This window comes from Delphinapterus leucas, chromosome 3 (genome assembly GCF_059928025.1).
Source record: "Delphinapterus leucas isolate spDelLeu-1000000601 "Yukka" chromosome 3, BTC_Dleu_Yukka2, whole genome shotgun sequence".
In the NCBI taxonomy this organism is placed as follows: Eukaryota; Metazoa; Chordata; class Mammalia; order Artiodactyla; family Monodontidae; genus Delphinapterus; species Delphinapterus leucas.
Genome location: NC_143131.1, coordinates 95,864,279 through 95,881,929, shown reverse-complemented (window position 1 = coordinate 95,881,929; position 17,651 = coordinate 95,864,279). Strand labels below are relative to the sequence as shown.

Genomic DNA, 17,651 nt, shown 5'->3' with positions numbered 1-17,651 from the left:
GGTGTACAACATAGTGACTCACAATTTTCAAGGTTATATTCCATTTATAGTTATTATAAAATATTGGCTGTATTCCCTGTGCTGCACAATATATCCTTGTAGCTCATTTATTTTATGCATAGTAGTTTATATCTCTTAATCCCCTATCCCTGTCTTTCCCCTCCCCCCTTCCCTGTCTATATCTGTCTCTCTTTTTTTTCTTATATTCACTAGTTTGTTTTATTTTTTAGATTCCACATGTAAGTGATATCACACATTATTGTCTTTGTCTGACCTATTTCACTAAGCATAATACCCTCCAAGTCCACCCATGTTGCTGCAAATTTTTATTCTTTTTTATACATATATATACACATCACATTTTCTTCATCCATTCATCTGTTGATGGACACTTAGGTTGCTTCCATATCTTGGCAATTGTAAACATTGCTGCTATGATCATGGGGGTGCATGTATCTTGAATTAGTGTCTTGGGGTTTTTGGGGGGATATGTACCCAGGAGTGGAATGGTTCCACTTTTTGACTGTAAACTAATCAACACCTCAACAAGAAGTTGTAATATTTAAATAAATTATGTTTATAAATTTCTAACTAGCACCGTTTCTGGCACATTTTACACATTCAATAATTATTTATTCTTTTTCTCTCTGTTGTATTTTAAGGACCAGGTATTTTCTCCAAGTGGTTATCAACTGACACTTTTGGGGTCTAGAAGGAGCAATTCGTTCAGCAAATCTTAAAGTCCATAAATTTTAGTGAGCATCAGAATCACTCGGGGAGATTGTCAAAAATGCAGAATTCCCAGGCCCCATCCACAAAAGTTTTGAATGAATAAATCTGAGGTGGTGCCCAGTAATCTGCACTTTTAACAAACTCTCCAGGGGATTCTTCTGGTGTCAGGGATGCGTGGACCACACTTTGAGAAATATTTCCTCAAACGTACCAAACTGTTTTGGGCTCAATTATCTATCTAATATTACTTATTTCTATTTCTCTTTTACTATATTACACCATAAAAATTTGCTTTCTGGAATGAGGTATATAGCACGGTGGTAGAGAAGACCAAGTAGGGTGAGGGAGGGCAACTCTTCTGTTTCCACCCCAGAGCACTTATTTGTCAAACCTAGAGTTGACACTACAAATAAAAAGTGAATTTTCCACTGATTAGGAGACTCTGTCTTGGTTTGAGAGAAGAGAAATGGAGAAATTTTCTAACTTTAAGGGTACAGAAACACATGAAAGAAAAAGGGTATCAAAGAGTAATGAAAAGGGTTTTTATTAAGGAAAAAGAACACCATCCATTAATGTGGTTGGTCAGTGAGGATTCAGGTTATTATACAGCTAAATCCAGAAGTGGTTTATATGTTTTCAGTAACGAAAACAGACCCTCACGTTCTAATTATGTTAACATCTGCTGAACTTGGGAAGAGAAAAATCATATGAGGATAAAATTGATAATAAATACTCCGTACTCTTCCATGGTATCGTATTGCACATGGAAATACCTGATGGGGGGTGGCTGTCAGTTTTTCCCTATAACACAGGCCTGGGGACAAGTGGGGTATTGTGGCCTGTTCCCAGCTGGCTGTTTCTAAGAAATGGAAAGATTTCTGTGACAGAGACTCTGTGTTCCTGCAGGAACTTCCCTATTCATTATTCAAATCCATACAAATCCCTGGAACAGGTTCAGCAGCAGAAGTTCCTTTGCTTCAGGACAGTGAGGTATAAATAGTTTTGTAAGATTGAACGCCTAGATCATCTCATAATATTGAGAACATTGGAAGGTAACTGTGAATCAGGTTTCAAGCTGTTGTACCATTTCTTGAAAAAAAAAAGTATATTTTAATTTATCTCTCAAAGGTCTAATGAATTTAATTGCTCCTGTTTTGAGCCTGGCTTCAAACAGTACACCCAATTAACCTGGCTGTATTTAAAGGAGGAGTAAAAATCATCAAATCAAATAAAAAGGCAACACTCAGAGATACAAAACTGAACACAGTGTTCCTCTTTATCGGGTCATTGTTTGAGAGGAGTTGTGTGACCTGGAGGCCTGAAATCTCTAGGCCACCCTAAATTTGGAGGTGAACATGGACACAGTGAAATGGAATGGTTGACTTTCTTCACCAGGAGGAGGAAGCTGATCTACAGCCCAGAGAAGGGAGAAGAACCTTTCTTCTCTGTCTCTTACGTAGGCAACATCACACCCCAACACCTTCCTAGGAAAGAAAAGCCTTCCTCCACCACCTTCCCAAATTCTATCACAAAGGACGTGGTAGATGCTATGAGAGATGCTGACCCAAAAGCTTTCCTACAGTATTTTTAAATGAAACAGAACTCCGTTTACCAATTATTTTCAATCTGTAAGACAACTGTGACTTACTGTACATACCTCTTTTCCCTTGCCCTTACTTAGATATAGCTGTCCAGCTATCTGTCCATCTCTTCCCTCCCACTCTCAGACTCACTGTTCAGAGATCACTTCCCCAACCCTTTCCACTGTGGTCACTGACTTGTCTCACTTCTTATTCCCTCTGTACAGAAATTATCAAAGGAGATTGATGAAACACAGAAAGCCGTAACTGCATCTTTAAGATGCAGCACAATTTCTCTGTGCGTTTTTGAAAAGCACTGGGTTTGAGAAAACCAGATGACAATAACCAGCTGATACTTTAGGAGCGCTTATCATGTGCCTGGCCTTGTTCCAATTTAAATACTTCATCCTCATGTCAGGGCTATGTTTATTATATCCACTTTACGAAGAAGTAAATCAAGGAAGAGAAAGGATAGATGACTTGGCCCAAGGTCACAGTTCACAAGGCTTGGAGCCAGGATTGGAATGCAGGCAGTATGGCTGTAGAATCTCTGCTGTTAGCCACTACCTAAACAAGAAGATTAACCAACAGTGTGCAGTCAACCCCCATTCTCCTGGCCAGACCTTCAGTGGACCATGTGACTTGAATAAAAGTGGGGAAGAGGAGGCACTGCTGCTGTCACTCAGAGTCAGGAGGACCAGCCTCACCCCCAGCTGGAGAACCCTCAGAGGAAGCTGACAATAATGTTACGTGAGCCCCCTCAGACCTGGGCTCTGGAAAACAGGCCTCCTTCTTTCCTGAAGCCACAGGACTCTAAAGATCAATTGACATCGTGCCGAGCAGACTGTCTCTGAGAAAAGGGAAACGTTTCATTTCCCCTTTAGGTGTCAGGACCCCCATCACACGTGTTGGTGGGGAGGGAGGCCACTGTCTTCTGTCCTGGCTCTGTGGTCTTGAGCCTGCTCAGCCTCATTCCCTAAAGCAGAGGTGCCAGAGCTCCCCTCCACCGCCCCTCTGGTTGGACGGAGGTCCTGAGCTGTGAGGATTTGGTGCAGATGGAGGGGTTTTCTCCCGTGAGCAAACAGGACCCTCAAGGCCCCGGGGGTGGCAGTGGGAGGTGCTCACCTGAGAGAAGGAAGACACACTTCTGTTAGGGCCTGGTCCAGCGTGGCCCCTGGGCACTCACACAGCGAGCGGCACTCACGGGCATCTTTCCTGTAGTCCACTCACTGGGCAGCCCCTTCTTCAGTGTATCCCAGGATCAGACTGCAGGGGCAGAAGAGTATGTAAATTATACCTGTTTTAATCACTTCAGTTATATATATAAACTCTCAGAAAAATCGCTAGATATTGTCTTCCTTTCTCTTTTTCCTTTCTCTTCTCCTCTGTTTTTCTCCCACACGATGAAAGCACAGAGTATCTTCTGCGATTTTCGACAGCAGTTCACTTTGCTTATATCCCCTCCACTGTTTTTTCATAATAGTGTTTCCAGTAATTCCTAAACTTCAACATAATGCAAAGCTTGCTTATCTTTGACAAGTAGAAAACCACTTTTAGAGAAACAAAAGTGCATACTTACGTTTACATATGTTTGCAATAACATGGAAAAAATAGGTGAAAAGAATACACCCCAGGTCATGAACATTGGTTTTCTTGGAAAGGGGGGTAGAAATAGGGGGGTAATGGAGGCAGAGTTTATATTACTGTTTTCCTTATACATACTTTTATTGTTTCACTTGTCAGAGTAAACATGTTTTTTTTGGTAAATTAAAGTAGAGAACTTTTTTTTTATTTTTTATTTGCGGTACGCGGGCCTCTCACTGTTGTGGCCTCTCCCGTTGCGGAGCACAGGCTCCGGACGTGCAGGCTTAGCGGCCATGGCTCATGGGCCCAGCCGCTCCACGGCATGTGGGATCCTCCCGGACCGGGGCACGAACCCGTGTCCCCTGCATCGGCAGGCGGACTCTCAACCACTGCGCCACCAGGGAAGCCCCCTAGAGAACATTTTAAGAGGAAAAAGTGGACTTCCACTTCTAGAAAGATGGAGTAGACATACTTTTCTCTATTCCTCCCACTAAGTGCAACTAAGAACCCTAGACATTATATATAAAAACAAAAATTAAAATAATCTGAAAGGTGGAGAGAGAAGGCAGACTGTCCATGGACAGAGGAACCCACGGAACAACTTGGTGTTTAATTCTCTGGGTTCTCCTTCTGCCTCCTTTATCCCTGACTTGGAGCTAAAGAAGCTAGCCACCCAGAAAAGCCAGTGGTTGCAGACACAAAAAAAGCCTAACACTTCCCTGGTGGCTCAGTGGTTGAGAGTCCACCTGCCGATGCAGGGGACACGGGTTCGTGCCCCGGTCCAGGAAGATCCCACGTGCCGCGGAGCAGCTGGGCCCGTGAGCCATGGCCGCTGGGCCTGCGGGTCCAGAGCCTGTGCTCCACAACGGGAGAGGCCACAACAGTGAGAGGCCGGCATATAGCAAAAAAAAAAAAAAAAAAAAGGCCCAACAAAAGCCAGCGCTCTCTAACCAAAGGACCCGGAAAAGGGCAGCCTAGTAAGACAGAAAGCCTTTAGATAATAACCACTCTCCTCCAGCCAGACACCCAGCGAAAGTTAAGTGGGGAGCCTAGACTTCCACCCTCATCAGGCTGGAAGGAGATGGTGTCAGAAAAGGCCAGGTCGGAAGCCATCTCTGTCAGACAGTAACAGGCCCCTCCCTTGGCGGTGTCAGGTGAGATGTCAGGTGAGAGCATGCAGGGGCCTGGCAGGGTCAGTAACAAGGCACTCCTCCTCCTCCCCCCCCGGGGTGGCGTCAGGGAGTCAGTCACCACCACCCAGTGGTAATGAGACTCCCTCCCTCCCCAGTCAGTATCTGGAGCAAGGGACTTCCAACCCCTCCCAGCCAGGGAAGTACCCACGGAGGCCTAGTGAGAGCCAGAACTCTATCCCTGCCTAGCTGTAACTTCTATCACACCAATTTTTAAAAGCTGTGAGACTCAAAATAAGCACAGTGAGAAGTTGTGTGCTTAATTGACTAATGAACTACTAATTAGCACTTCATTAAATCTGGTGCCTTGGATGTTTGAAATATCTGGTTTCCTCTTTGTTCTCAAACCTTGAATGTTTACAAAATTTACATAAAACAAGAATATATTCTAATTTGTCTTAAAAGTTCAAAGTATATAGAGGTATATAGAAGAAGAAGACAATCATGGCTAGCAGTTTGCTATATATCCTTCCAGATGATTTTATATCCATTTGTATAAATACACATATATATTTATAGATCTACAGATAGAAAAATGTCCATTGAAAATTTTAATGTAAGTGGAATTAGGTTTTATGGGTTGTTTTACTACTTTTAAAAAACTTTTAAAAAACTTAGCACAATGTCATGGAGACCTTTACATACTAGTACATGATAGTTGCATGTCAGTACAGTTTTTTTCTCCACTGTTGTGAATATATCACATGCGTATATCGTAACTCCATCATTACCATAATGAATATCTTTGTATTCTTTGGGCACATATATATATGTATTTTTCTAAGGAAACTAGCTAGATGTTTAATTTCTGGTTTGAAAATCACGCACATTTAAAATGTTTGACCCATACCGCCACGTTGCCATCAGTAACGCCTGTACCACTATGTACTCCCAGCGTTGTGGGACCCTCGTGTCCCCGTATCTGGGACCCAGCGTCTGTGATCCGGGAACACTTGCCCTCTCCAGCAGCGTCCTCTATCAGCCAGCCCTGTCTTCTCGCTGTCTTTCAGGGAATTTTCAAAATGTCTAGTCCATTAGTGGCAGTCCTTGTTTTTTAGCATGACTTTATTATTTATTTTTAAAATATGTATCCTGTTAATTGAAAAGATTTAGAGAGGTAGGTATGTGTGCTCAGTCTGACATCTTGTTCTGATCTTTCAGTTCTGCATAAAGGAAGATGAGTGGTTCAGAGCTGTCACAAGGGAAAGACTTGCTAAGAATCTTTACATAGAAACTCTCTAGGAAATTTTCCTCTTTTGGAAATCTCTAACCCTGAAATTTGCCAGTGGGCTCTGTGAAACATCATCTGTCACGCTAGTTTTTTTTTTGGTTGAATGCGTGAGTCATGGGGGCAGAGGACATAGATTTTTATATCATCCTAATGGATTAATGGCTCGAAGTCAAATCCTGGCAGAGTATCAAAGACTCACACCAGAAATGCAAGGGTGAAAGTTCCCTCTCTTGAAAATGTATAATTTGGGACTTATTTTTTAAATGTTGAATATATTTATCATTTTCTTTTAATCTAAGAAATCAAAAGAAAACCACATGGTGCCAAAGTAGGAAAGAAAGCCTCCAAAGAACACAATAATTTTGGAAGCAGTAAAAATCTACTTTAAAAGATTTGCTTGTTTTGAAGAGCAGCTAAATGACCTCATGTTTCATATCAAATTCTCAAATCTGAGCGTTTGTATTCTGTCTGCTTAAAAGTCCTGTACGGGAGTCCAAGCAAATGCTTTGTTCAGCTGCTTTGTGCCCTGAGCTGCGTCTGCTGTGACAGGATTTCACCTGCTTCGGTTGGCAGGAAGGTTTCTGGCCACATACTCCACACTCAGGGCTGGATCTCAGCAACGTTGTGAAGTAAAGAGATTTTTTTTAGCGCCTGGCTTCCCAGTTTGAGCAGTCTTTTTCTTCTTTCTCTGCATTTTCTTCTGTCTCCTACCTGTTAAAAAACTTTGGTTCTTTGTTAGATTTAGGTGCAAATAACTGACAGTAGCTTAAACTTTTACCCCTTTAAAAGTACCTGCATTTGATCATTGGTGCTGTAACTGTGGCATCCTGGCGTCAGCAAGCAGGTGAGGGGCAGGTGAAGCAGGACTCTGTGGGCACCAGGGCCTTCCAAGTCCCACATAGTGAGGGGGAGGCTCTTTCATCTGCTCGTCTGGGTGCCATTTCTCTTCTCATCAGGACTCTCACTCCGTTGAGGCCAACAGGGTAATACTTCTGTGCCTCTTCTGTTCAAAGGAGAGTCAAAAGTCAGCAGGGCTTCATAGAGTAACTGCTTCAGTATGAGCCCCTCGGAGGCCTCCAGTGGAGGGAATTGGTGAGAGCAGGTGGGGCTCTGGCCCCTCCCCAACCCTGTTCTTCAAGCAAAGCAATTATTTTTTCCTTTTCTTCAGTGTAAAATGTTTGAAAATGGGGTTCTGTGGCCAAAAGAAAGATAGAAAACAACAGTGAAGGAGAAAAAGCTCTCTGGAATGGGAAAGATCTGGGCTCTAATTCCTGCTTCCTGGAGCTCAGGTGAGTTCAATATGCAGTGACTGATATGAATGAGTCTCAGTGCCTCGTCTGGCCAAAGGAGATTGTGCCCTACAGCCACATCCCAGCTCAGGACACACATTTGTAGAGAGGGGATCTCTTCACTCCATTCTTGGGGCAGGAAGGATAATGTACATGAGAGGGACATTTTCAGTAAACATAGAAAACCAGACTGTGGTAAATGACATGTGATATTTTCACTAACTCTCCAAGCCTCAGTTTCCTCATCTGTAAGATGGGAGTGATGGCAGCAACCTCATAGGGTTGTTGTGAGGATTGAGTAACGAGTAACATGCAAAGCTCTCTGCCCAGTGTTTGGCCCACAATCAGTGTAAGTGCCAGCTATTACCATTAAGTATATGTTGTTCTATTTCACTCTCCAGTCTCTTCATGTGGGACCGTGTGTCTCCCAGCTGGACAGGAAGTGTTTGGATGGCATTATACTTCTTATCCTATATTTTTAAACTTCCATTTCCCTACAATACCTAGCGCAGTGTCTGGCATATCATGGGTTCTCAACAAAAACCTGTCAGTTGAGTCATTAATATTGCAGCTGAGATCATTGACTCTTTTTTCTTCTGCAGTCCATGAAATTATGTCACCTCGGCTGCCCTCATTTCTGTTTGTTCTTTATATATAGAATGCTACCTTTACTTCTACCTTTACTTTTGATTTTTTTTTAGAAAAAGAAGTTTCTCCTGTTTGATCTTTTGGTCTACCTACATGAAAATGTAAAGGAAAAAAAGGGATAAAAATCAACTTCTTCTGGGTTTTTTTAAATGTACTTTTAAGTCAATTCAATAAGACCTTATATTTTCTGCTCTTAAACTACAGGATATTGGAAGAATCTTTTTGCTTTATACGCTTTGCTTTATACTCTCCTCTTGTAAAAAGAGGAGAAAAACATGTTCTTGAGTGCTGCGGAGACTGTCTTGTTTTTATAAGATTAGAGAGGTAAACATCAATAAAGATGAACTGTGTAAAGTGTATTCAGTAGTAGGGACATGAAGAGGATTACATTCTCTTCCATCATTGGGTGGAATTTAAGTTAAAAATAGATCTGATATAAGGTTAACTTTGTAATTTATGAGGTGGCAAAGTAAATGGTTTAAGTTTTTAAAATATGAATCATAAACATTGTAGATAATATTGAATAACAAAGGAGTTTTCTTATTTAATGTATGCTTTAAAAACAAATAGGAATAAAATGGTGTAGTTACTCCAGAATACAGTTGGGTAGTTTCTTTAATACTAAACATGCACTTACCACATGACCCAGCAATTGTACTTTGGGGCATTTATCCCAGAGAAATGAAAACTTATGTTTACACAAAAATTTGTACATGAATATTCACTGCAGATTTATCCATAATAGCCCCAAACTGGTAACAACCCAAGTGTCCTGCAGTGGCTAAATGCTTAAACAAACTGTCATCCATCCATACTCAGCAATAAAAAACCCAACTATTGTTACACACAACAGGAATTATGCTGAGTAAAAAAGCCAATCTCAAAATATATGATACTACATACTGTATGACTCCATTTGTGTAACATTCTTGAAATAACAAAATTAGAATGATGGAGAACACATTACTGGTTGCCGGGGGTTAAGGAGGGAGGGCATAGCTATAAAAGAGTAGCACGAGGCAGCCTTGTGTTGATGAAACAGTTCTGTGTCTTAACTGTGGTGGTGGTTACGTTCATCTACACGTATGATAAAATTGCACAGAGCTGTGCACACACACATACACACACACACACATAAGGGCATGTGCAGCTGGTGAAACTGAATAAGCTCTGTGTATTCTACCAATGTCAGCCTCCTGGCTTTGGTATCGAACTATAGCTGTGCAGATGATACAGCTGGAGTAAACTGGGCAAAGGGCATTTAAGACCTCCCCACGCATCTAACTCCAGATATGTCTATTAATCTCTTAAAAATCCAGGCGCGTTCCCCAGCACGGCTGTTAAAGAGCACACATACTTATCCATATTTTTAGAGAAATAAAATGAAGCAGAAAACGTCTCACTGGGTGTATAGTTTATGCTACCGAATTTCTGTTATCCCAGAAATTCTTTATTCTCCACAGCTCTCTATATTTCTTTCCCTTTTATTTGATCTTCACAATAATCACATGAAATATGTAGGGGAAAAAACCAGAAGTACAAAACTCTTAGGCTGCTAATATTACAGTTCTTCTGTGAACTGCCAAGATGATCACACATATCCAGGCACAGGTGTCCTCAGTAACCCAGAGACCCCTGGTATCCCTCAAATATTACATCAGAAGGACAAGGACACAGAAATGTGGAGTGACTTGACCGCTCCTCTGAAGCACTGTGCTGATGCGAGCATTGTACTGTTTGGTTCATTCCGTCCCCCAGCCTTTTGTTCTTTCACAGTCCTATGAGGTAGGCATCTTATAAAGAATCCAGGTAACTCGTAAACTTTGATGAAGTCTGTAGACGACTGAGCGCAGGGCTAGTCCTGGCCGTGGCACACTTGAGGTGCCTCTGTGCTCAGTGCCTGGAGTCACTCTGTGTGGGTGTGAACTTCAGCTCTGCAAGGGATGAGCTGTGCCATCCAAGCCAGTTACATGGCCCCTCTGTGCCACGGTTCATTTGTAAATTAAAGGCTATAGAGTGTTTTGAGGATCAAATAAGTTAGTACATGTAAGTCACTTAGACCACGGGTCATCAGTAAGTCATTTAGATCAGGAGCCGTCAAGCTGTGTCCTGTGGGCCACATCTGGCCCCACCCCGTTCAGGAAAATTAAGTTTCGCTGGAACACAGCCAGACTCGTTCCTTCCGTATTACCTGTAGCTGCCGTCTTACTACAGCAGCAAAGTTGAGCTCTGCTAGCAACAAGACCAGATGGCCCACAAACTGAAAACACTTTCTGTCTGGTCCTTTACAAAAGTTTGCCAACGCCTGAGTTGGATGAATGCTTGGCGAAATCTAAGTGCTCAGGAAGTGGTGACTATTGTCACTGTTATTGTTAAAGTTGACCCTGAAGTCTTGGAGAACAGGCTTGCGTCATCCATTGAGGGCTGGCACAGTTCATACTTCAAGTAATTTATCCTTCAGTCATAATTCTGAAGTCTCTCACTTAGAAAACCTATACAGCTAGCCATGTTTTAGGCCTGTGTCCTGAGGGCAGTAACCTGGTAGAACTGGTTTATACTTTCAGGGAAAACTACAGTCACTCTAATTAATCTAGTATAGCTGACCTGTCAAAAATTCTTGGTTTTTGGCAGAGTTGCAGCATAGCTTTTCCAGGTCAGACAAACAAATGTGTTTGCTAGGAAAGCATGAGGCAATGGACTGATTTTCTCCTATACTAGGTCATGATGGTCATGTTCTCTGGCGCTAGGAGAGGTCATCACCTAGAAGGCCCTGCTGTTTCTGGAGGTCAAGTCTAAAGATAATAAGGAGAAACAGCAGAAGCTAATCTGGATTTGCAAAAAATAGAAAATAAAAGTAACACTGACCCCAGTAGAACTCCTGGATGAATTGGGATCAGCCCAAATTATAAAGCTAAAATAGATCCACTTGTCACATAGCATGTAGCTCCGTCTTTGACAACACAGAGCAGGTTACATCCCTCCCTTGACTAAAATCTTCCACCAACTTCTCCTTTTAGCATAAAGTCAGAATTCTACGATCTTACACTGCTACTTCTCTGACCTCGATCTGCCACCAGTCTCCCCCTTGCTCACTTGGACACATCACATAAGCTTTCTTTCCTTCCCAGCACGTCCAGAGGCTCCTGCCTGAGCTGTTTGTACTTGCTTTCCTCTCTCTTCTCTCTGCCTGGAACCCTGTGTCCCACATCTCCACAGGGCTGGTTCCTGCTTATGTTGCGGGTCTCAGCTCAAATGGCACTTCCCCAACCAATTTTCTCTCAAGATCACCCACTCACATTCTCCATTACATCTTCCTGTTCCATTCTGTTTGTAGCCCTCCTCACTAACTGAAATGATCTTATGTATTTGCTTACTTGATAACTGTCCTTCACCATTAGTATCCAGGCTCTGTGATAGCCTGGAATTTCCCTTGTACATAATCGGTGCTTAATGAATAGTTGTTCAATGAAGAATGAATGAGCCAGCAAGGTTTTTACCTCACAACTTACCAAAAAAGTCTGAGGTAAAAAAATAACTCTCTAGGGAAAATTAATTTAGGTCAAAGAGTAGGGTGTAGTTGGAGTGCAGTAAAGTAGCAGAGACTGTGTCAAGCAGAGCTCTTTGGGATGTGCTTTCGAAATGTGATCTACTGATACATGCATCCTGTCTCCTCCCATTTAGGCAGGACTTTTCTTCTTACAAAGTCTATGGAAGTGTGCTTTACCTCGCAATTCCATTCCTCCTTGTTAATCGTCATCAAGCTGCCTTTAAAGCCAGCAGACAAATGGAATGTCCCTGAGTGTTGAGTTCATCTAAATGCCTGCAGGTAATTTTTCCTTTCAGGTAATTTTTCCTCTGGCATCGTGGTCAAAAGGTCATGTCCCTCTTTCAGTAGAGAACAAAAATCACTTATAAACACTTTTTGAACTTTTTGTTAATCGTTCCATTTCCAGTTTTTAAAAAAATATGAAAAGTTATTAACACATAAAAGCCCATTCAGGAAAACAATTTTGTATCTGAGAGTAGTTCTCTAATATTTTCACAAAAAGTAAAACCGGATTGTCATATGGAAGAAATGATGTCATTAACCCTTGGAAAGACCTCTAACAGAAGTTCTTTTGTACTACTACCAAAATTAGACAAACATTCCACCCAGAGTGAGAGATCTAAACAGCCCCTTAAATTATCTATACTGGCAAAATAAGGCTGCTGTGAGAGCAGGCATCCGTTCTTCAGGAATCTCTCTTAGGACCAAACATGTCTAGTTCGTTTGTCTAATAGCACATGGGTGTTATCATTGAAAATATATTTAAATTTTCATACAAGGTAAAATGTACACAGTTCATACATGTGAAAGGTTCTAGATTAACTTTAGAAATGAAAAAGAGAGGAGAGTTAAAAATAATTAAAACTACTTATAAAACTCAGTGCCTTTAGATGAAAAAAGCTTAGCCTAGTACAGATCTTATTTTCTAGCCCAGATATTATTTTTTTAGTTGTGTGGTAAAAAGCTTACTGGTTCATTCACCATTCATGCATTCATTCATTCAACAGTGACCTATTAAGTTTCTGTTATGTACCAGGTGAAATTCTAGATTCTCACAGGACTTATATACTAGCGAAGGCAGACAAACAATTAACAAGAAAGAAATTTAATTTCAGATTTAAAACTGGAAGTTTTAAATGTCAAGCAAACTGTCTGAAAGAGTTATAGTCTTGACCAAGCTTTAATATTCTTCATGTAAATTATTGGACATCGATCTGGGCAGACTTAGGGAACATTAATTCTAGCAAGAATTCAGAATTTCACATAGACACAGATTTGAGTGAGAATTTCAAAGTGGGACAGATGAGAAGTGTGTCTTGCAGTAGGATTTTTTTTTATTGAATTGAAAGAGGATTGGGCCCAGATTTTACTGAAACAAATTAAATATTGGGCATTTGCTCTAATTATGTAACTGAATGCATTTTGTAAATGGAGGTTATAAAATTAAAAAAAGCTTTTCATCTATTTGGTGGATTAGAAAGACCAGTCTTTCATGGAGCGATACGTTTTGCTGTTCTCCATGGAGCGCTCCTCTGAGATGGGTCTCTGAGGGGGAGCACACGTGTGTAGGAAAACTCAGGGCCTTACTTGCTGACTGCTGGGTCTCTGCCATGTGCAGAGGGCTTTATAGCCATCACCTCATTTAAACCTCACAGACAGCCCACCAAGACAGGTGAAGGAAATGGACAGAAACAGAGAAGTAATTTGCCCAAGGTTTGCACAGCTAGTAGGTTAGTGGGAGAATCTAGATTCAAATTTAGGTCGGACTCAAGAGTCCATAAGCCCTCAGCCACTTCACTGGGACCTCTCTCAGTTGAGAAATGTGTGGTGAACTTGAATTTGAATCGAGAAAGCGTTATGGGCTGTTTGACTATGTCCCTAAAGGGAACTGCGCAGATCCCCTGGACAAACTCCAGGCATTTGACAGGCTTATTTTGACAATGCCTGACAAAGATATTTGGTCCCAGTACATAGTTTTCACTATGGATCTTCACTGTGGGTTTTGCCTTAAATTTTTGTTTTTCCTACAAATTTATTAATAAACCATATCAAAAGGAAATTCATGACATATTTAAATGCTAAGAGACCAGGGGACAAACTTAGCACTGGAAATAGTTACCTGATTTCACTAGACATTACAGGAAAATTACTGATTTATAGGTCACTGTTTTTTTTCTACTAGAAGTTTTTGACTAAATTAGGTTACAGCCTGCAGGCCCTTCACCTGTCTCTCACATAAATAAAATTTCCCAAGAGTGCCCTCTCAGCCCTACTCACTGCATGGCTGACACAAAGACATTTCAGCTAGTATAAACTGCCTTTTTGTTTGTTTGTTTATTTCAGGAGAAACTCCGTTCCCTCAAATGGGTGTGGGAGTGATATGAAGATTTGCTCAAAGCCGAAGGTGAGTGATAAAACATAATAGTCTCTAAAAGGATCTTTCTGTGACTCTAGAATTCTTTGATTATAGGATATGTAATAGAAATTAATGAGACATGTTTCACATAAATGAGCAAATCTAGGATTAGAAGTATGTCATAATTTAAAGACAACCCCAAATTTATTTTTAGGCTGCATGAATCCTTCAGGGTCCTTGATTCACAAAACAAAAACAAAACACATTCTAGTTTAAGGGAAAAATAATTTTTTTATTAAAGGTTTTAAGTAGTTCTCAGAATCCTGGTGAGGGCCAGAGAATCAACTATGGATGCTCTGAGACCAGGAGCTACATGCAGCTTACATAGGAGGATGGTCCTAGGGGATACCTCACTGTCCCTAGGCCTAGGCAGCTCATCTCTTGCCCCCAGTGGTGGACCCTAGAGGCTACTGCCAGGACCTCTGGTCATGGTCTCTTGAAGGTGCTGCTTCTCCCTCCACCTGCCATGATGGATTGCGTGAGGTACCTTGCTCACTTCCACATGGAGTTCTCAGTCAAGTGGGTCTGACTGACAGAACCTGGACCCTATATTTGGACATTCTCCAAATATAACATAAGCCCAAAGATAATGAGTAGCCAAAAAACATGACAAATGCCCACTTCAGTAAAGCAGTATAACCTCAGCTTCCCCTTGGTGCCTGGAGACACTGAGTCATGCCTTTCCAGGGTAGTTAATGCCCCACAGGCCCCACTGTTGACCAATGGCAAGTGAGGATTGGGAAAGAGCTGACAGATAAATTCCTTTCCCTTCCCTTCTCCTGATGGGCTGCCTTGAGATGCAATAGCTTATCTGGTCTTACTGAACACATCGCATGAGATGGAGCATTAGCTATACTCGTTACCAACAACAGGCTGACTGAAGCCTCCCTCACGTTGCCTCTGCCTCACTCCTTTTCCCCTCACTCTTGTTTCCCTGAGATTATACCTCCCTAGAAAGTGGCAGCTCATCAGCTTTTCCCTTAGGCTCTGGTTTCTCGCAACCCAGGCTACAAGAGCATCTCTTGCAGTTGCAGTGTATTCTCACTAGAGTCTTTGCCTGGTCTCTAAGACCAGCTTCAATTATTTTCTCTAGAAAACTAGTATTAGTAGCTCGTGCTGATTTGAAAACCTGCGTTTGCCATATCTGTCACTCATGTTGCAAACTTTTCTACTGTCTCTATTTTTTCCTCATGCACAAACAAAAAAGAAAGAAGGAAAGGCAGAAAAATTCACCGGGAGGTTGGGTTGTGAGAGTGGGAGTGGAGGAATTAACTTGTCATTGAGAGTCTCCTAGCTTCTAGTTAACTCTCTTCTAATTCCCTAAACAAGCCATAGTGTCTCATTTCTCTGCGCTCTCCCTCAGGTTATTTTCTCTTCTAAAAAGCTATTTGGGGCTTCCTGGTGGCGCAGTGGTTAAGAATCCGCCTGCCAATGCAGGGGACATGGATTCGAGCCCTGGTCCGGGAAGATCCCACATGCCGTGGAGCAACTAAGCCCCTGCGCCACAACTACTGAGCCCGAGCTCTAGAGCTCACGTGCCACAACTACTGAGCCCATGTGCCTAGAGCCCGTGCTCTGCAACGAAGAGTAATAATCCCCGCTCACTGCAGCTAGAGAAAGCCTGCGTGCAGCAATGAAGACCCAACGCAGCCAAAAATAAATAAATAAAATAAATTTATTAAAAAAAAAACTGTTTGCCTTTTCTTTATTTTTACAGTTAAATGTTTCTTGTCCTTGAAGACTAATCTTGGGTGTCTCCTCTTTAAGGAAACTGTCTTGACCCCCGACCCAAATCTAATTTACACTGAGCTGTGTATTCCTATGGTACCCTGTATATCGCATTTATGTGGGCCATGCTGGACTTCAGCTATTGGTCTTCCCTAAAAGCCTGTCTTTCCTAAAAGATAGTAAGCTTCTTGGGGACAAGGACCATGTCTCATTTGGCTTTGCAGCCCTGGCTTAAATCAGTATAACTGGCACATAATGATTACTCAATTTAAAAATAGCTGTTGAATATGTGATTAATATATGTGGAATAACTGGTTGAATAATTCCATTCAGGATCCCTGTGCCATGTTGTGGCAGTGCCTGGAAAAATCCCCCATCTAAGCCCTTGGCTGGGTGGAAGAGTTGTTTCACCCTTGCACCCACCTAAGAGATAGTCAATAATTGCACTGCACTGTTCTACTTGACAAATTCCAGTAATTTCTCCAGGAAAGAAGAAAACCCTATGAAAGGATTTAGTGTTGTATTTTTTCTTGGTTCCTAAGTGAGTGAGTGAGGGTGATAAGAAACAAAATTTCTACTAAAAAAAATAAGTGAAGTGTAATTTCACCTAGAACTTGCCTCATAGGTAACCAGTGTTTTTGTCATCCGCATACCACTTGGCCAGTGGACAAAAATAGCTGTTAAAAAAGACATTTATTTGTTCCCGTGTTTGGCAGCCCTGTCTAAACTTAATCCTCATTTCATATGTGTGTCCAAATGTGTTCTAATTTTTTGTGTAGAAGATATCTACTCACTCATTTATTCATGGATCCATTTAACAAATGTTTATTGATGCCTGCAATGGGCTTGTGTTGGGCTAAGGATGCAACAGTGAGCAGAACAAAGCTCATTCCTCATGGAACTTGCATTCTAATAGGGGAGGTGTACAAACATTGTAATCCATATTCAGTAATTCTTTCTTTAAATACATTTTAAACATTATTTATTTACAAATAAATAAGTAAATATAAATTTATTTATATTTATTAAGCACTACTGATGAGTAGATGGTAAATATATGGGTGCCCCATGGAGGCTACTCTCTGGATCAAATCAAATGCTGACAACTGTTAATGAAGGAAGGGATCCAAATTTCGGTAGGGGTGGAGGTGGCCGAAGAAGGCTTCCTTGGGAACTGACATTCAAACCGTGTGCAGAAGGATCATGACTAATAAGATAAAGGGAGGGTTAGAGGTTCACTCTAGATTGCACTGCTAACATAGGCAAAGGGATACTTGGCACATTTGGGGATCTGAATGAGGCCCAGGGTAGCTGGAGAACCAGGAGAGAAAGAGTGGGAAACAAGAACGGTGGTCAGGGCCAGATCACACAGGGTTTGTAGATCATTTAAGGAGTCTCGTCACACACACCCGGGGATAATAGATTATCGAAGACTGAATGAGACTGTTGGTAAAAATGAGTTTGTGAACTTCAGAGTTACTAGTATCTATTCTTTTGGCTTACATTCTAGTATGAGTAGTTGAGTTTTTTAACTGTTTACATCATGTAGAAATTAGTATTAAAAGCTGTTCTAACAATTTTCACTAAAAAGAACTCTTATATTTAGTATAAAATTTGGGAAACTCAATCTATTTAAAAGACTTGAATGTCAGTTGACTATATTTGAGAATCTGAATATGAGAGTAAATGTTTTTACTTTTCTGTCT

At 41.4% G+C, this 17,651-nt stretch overlaps 1 protein-coding gene across 2 annotated transcripts in view; it reads left to right on the top strand.

Annotated features, from left to right (window-relative positions):
• LOC115801621 (uncharacterized) overlaps positions 1-17,651 on the top strand; it is a 169,576-nt gene that overhangs the window by 138,838 nt on the left and 13,087 nt on the right. For both annotated transcript variants that reach the window (XR_016392743.1, XR_016392742.1), the window contains one exon: positions 14,145-14,205. The gene's annotated coding sequence lies outside the window, so the exon portion shown is untranslated. The remainder of the gene's footprint in view (positions 1-14,144; positions 14,206-17,651) is intronic.